The sequence below is a fragment of the Berghia stephanieae genome, chromosome 7 (assembly GCF_034508935.2).
Source record: "Berghia stephanieae isolate SIO BIC M18660-M18661 chromosome 7, UCSD_Bste_1.3, whole genome shotgun sequence".
Taxonomy (NCBI): domain Eukaryota; kingdom Metazoa; phylum Mollusca; class Gastropoda; order Nudibranchia; family Aeolidiidae; genus Berghia; species Berghia stephanieae.
Genome location: NC_088366.1, coordinates 46,861,006 through 46,864,885, shown reverse-complemented (window position 1 = coordinate 46,864,885; position 3,880 = coordinate 46,861,006). Strand labels below are relative to the sequence as shown.

Here is a 3,880-nt window from a genome sequence, read left to right as displayed (position 1 = left end):
CATCTTGGTCCCGTTGCATGTGAAGGGAGTGAGTGCTCTACCAGCTAAACTTTCGAGACCCCCTGTGAACAAATTAGATGACTCATAAGGCAAGCTAGTTTCATTGTCACAACACCCTTTATTCACAGATAATATTAATATTTGGTTTTCATTCGTTCTTCAATCAAACAACGTCAACAACAGCCTCTTTTACCCCCCGGTGATGATAATGATGACAATAAAATCAACAGCAATAATTACAATGAATCTCTATTATTTGGTTTGGAACGCAGATCTAAAAATGGAAGTATTCTATATAAATTTGTAACTAAAATCAAACAAACACACACTCTCATTAAACCCAACACACAATCCCATTAAACAAACACACTCTCTCATTAAACAAACACATATTCCCATTAAACAAACATACACTCTCATTAAACAAACACACACTCGAAAGTTCAACAAACAACCATAGTTGCCATAGTTCTACGTTGCCAGATGTTTTTGGGTGCTTCAGATACTTTGTCATTTCATCAGAATTAAAGTGAGTGGAGAATATTATAAGTTAAGGTCAGTTTCAGCTCTATTTGACACATTATCTGCCATTAGCTCAGCTGGCCGAGCACTCGCTTCACACGTAAAAGTAAAAAGGACCGATCGATCCCGGGTGACATCGAGATTATTTTTTATCTCTCCCCTGTCATCCCAGCAGTGATTAGGTAGCTGGATCTGTTCGATCTGTCGGAAAGTACATTGCGATAGACTATCGCCCTGCCTAAAGTAAAGGGAGTAGCAAGCAATTGCTATTGAATGTTTCACGGGAAATCGGGATAAAGTGGGCCTAATGGCTCTGACGGACTACTTCTATCTGCAGAAAAGAGACTGACAACCAAAGATGCCTGCCATGCAAAAAAATAAATGTTGATTTTATTATTACTTATCACCCACAAAACTGTAGCTAGCTCAAATGGAGACTAAAAAGGTTGATTTCTGGATTTACAGTTGAAGAGACAGACCCCAGCTCATTCTACAACCACCTCCTCGTCCATCGGTGTCATCTCTGTAGTACGCGGTCCACTGGTCACTCCTTGCACAAAGTGTCCGAGAAGGAGCTGGCCCGCATTGTCCACCATCACCATCGGGGTACCAATAATAACAAAGCTTGGTGGTTTTCAGCCAGAGAGGAGCCGAGCTCGGCACGACGATCCTCCAGGACATTCTACAGCCTCCCCCTCGACCGTCCGTGTCATCTCTGTATTCTGATGTGTAACGGTTGATTGGAGCGCACAGCAGACGCCCCGCACCACCACCACACTGACCCCCATCTCCATCGGGGTACCATCTGTAACACACTTGCACACCAGCAAACCAAGATGGGTTATTGTAAGACGTGATTCCCCATTGCATCCTGCATCCGCCTCCTCTTCCGTCCGTGTCATCTCGGTAGACAGGCGTCCTGCCATTCGGCGCGGAACATAAGAGTCTAGCAGCACCCCCACCACATTGTCCTCCGTCGCCGTCCGGTCGCCATTTGTAGCAAAGTTTTGTGTTGTCTCTGAACCACGACGGCACGTTCAGCTGATATGTGACGTCATTTCCCAATTCTTCCACTTCACTTTCCACTAGAGTTGTCTTTCTTTGCATTGTTTCAACTCTAGTTACCAAATCATTCAAAATGGCGTCGTTGCCAACCTTTTGTCTAGCCGCTCCCAGTACACGAAGCAGTTCCTCCAAGTAGCTTCTCCATACGTGCTCGTTAACGGCCTTTACTAAGTTTTCTTTTTTGGTGGCGTCAGAAATAAGGTTACTGATTGGCTTAAGGTTTCCTGAAAACAGCCAGGGATCTCTGTCAACGGAAGGCTGCCATGTTCGAAAATCCCTGACTACGGACAGAGCTGCACATACGAGATGGAAGTCGGTTTGGACGAATTCAATCCCTCGTGGGGGCGGGGACCTACACTCCTCTAAGCTTGGTGAGAAGTTGCCAGGCTTTGATACCAGTAAGAGGAGACACTGGGTAGCTGCGAATCGGCTTCGGTCGAGGAGCTGCCTAACGGCCGGTGCGTTACATCAGTGGGGTCTAACTTCCTGTCCTTTATGTCCACGCTGTGGGCAAGAACCCGAAACGGCAGAGCATCTAGTCGAAAGGTGTGTTGTGACGATGCTACCGGGCGGGTTCGCGACGGTGCACGAATGCGGACCGGACTTTGCTGATTGGGTCGATCGTCATAACATAATAGTGTGAACCATAAGAAGCAGCTGCCATGTTCGAATTCCATCAGACTCAGACATGAGGTTTGTATCACCGCCGTAGTATTTCACACTGACCGACGTTGCTCGCCTGAATGTCTCAGAGACCGACGTTGACCCGGAAACGGTTCCCCCATGGACGGAAATGACCTTCAGAAACGAGGCTTTAGCATTGTTTTTTATTTCACGTTCTGAATTTGAGTATACATAGTTCTTGGTTGTCTCCATGTACGTTCTTATAAACCAAAATTAGCAGTTGAAAAGTAGTGAGTTCCAAACTGAGCGATGAATCTCTCGTACCCAGCTCGGTTCGATTCGAAAGTACCGGTAAGAATATTGTCGACGAAATCTTGGGCCCAGTAATCTAACTGCAAGATCCAGTCTGGAATCATATCAACTCTAGTCGCCGATTCAAAGGCAGACACATCCTCGACGAATCTTGACGAATTGTTTATGGTGTGTTGTATTTTCTTGTAGGAATGACTTCCAGAGAAAGAGAATTTGAACAGAGAACCCTCGCCTCCCACGTTCCAGTTCATCCATCTTCTGACATCGGAACTGGTTTTAAAGAGATTGACTTGAGCAGACATCCAGCCTCCGGGAGTAGAGGTCATTTGCCAAATTTGATCCGGAAGTTGATATGTATCACCGGAAGGACTCACCCAGGTTAGTTGGCGATTGCAGGTAAAGTTGAGCACTGTACTCTTGATACCTTGCGAGTTGAAGGTATCGATGGGAACCAAGTCAAGTGCTGTTATGTCTACTCCTCGTACCATTTTGGACACGCCTGGCGGTGGATTGGAACAGATGATGCCATGGAAGGACAGTTGGACTGGGGTTGTGAAGACTGTCACCATAAAGATGACGGTGGGAAACCAAGCCATGGTGTTTGGTGAACTATGATCACGCATGTGTAGAAGCAGCTTGGAAGGATCTGAAAGAGAAAGTAATTCGAGAGTGATGTATTGTCAAATCATCATATATCTGACCCCGCGGTTTTTTGAAAAAAAAATTTCAAAATTTTGCAAAGAAAATGAATAAATTTTGCAAAAAATTTGCAGGTTTCTAAATATGTTGTATCACACCTAACAACTAACTACATGCAACCCATGTAATAAAATGTCCCCGCGGAATTATGCAACTATGCAAAATTATGGGACAAAAAATGGCAAATTTTGCCAGAAATTATGCTGATTTGGACATGTTGGGAAAACAAAATTACAATAAAAATCTTCAGCACCGCGGGAAACGCAAATTTCGCAAAAAAAAAAATAAAATAAAAAAAAAAAAAAAAATTTAAATCAAAGAATTTGTCAAAAATTTGCGAAACGGGCAGATTTTGCGGTTGCAATGCAAATCAGAAAATTTTCCCTAATTTTGCGGCCGCAAGCTGTTCAAAAAACCGTGGGGCCATATATATTTTATCGTATCAACAAACAAAAAATAATTCCAGTTAACTCCACACCGTAGAAAGATTAATTAATACAACCGGAAAGATTTAGTAAGCTGCTTAAAAGCATATTAAAGATATCTTGAGTTTTATACAACGCAATTCAATGTCCACTGGACGTACTCAAAAGAGTAACATTGTTCATTACAACAATCTAACCCATAACTGGGTTCGGTGATCAGGCCTGCGAACAGA

The 3,880-nt window shown here is 43.7% G+C and overlaps 1 pseudogene across 1 annotated transcript in view; it reads right to left on the bottom strand.

Annotated features, from left to right (window-relative positions):
- Positions 1–884: 884 nt before the first annotated feature.
- LOC144977382 (perivitellin-2 67 kDa subunit-like) overlaps positions 885–3,880 on the bottom strand; it is a 29,372-nt pseudogene continuing 26,376 nt past the window's right edge. The window contains exons 3-4 of the transcript XR_013646299.1: positions 2,252–3,169; positions 885–1,852 (exon numbers count right to left, since the gene is read on the bottom strand). The product of XR_013646299.1 is annotated as a perivitellin-2 67 kDa subunit-like (transcript). The remainder of the gene's footprint in view (positions 1,853–2,251; positions 3,170–3,880) is intronic.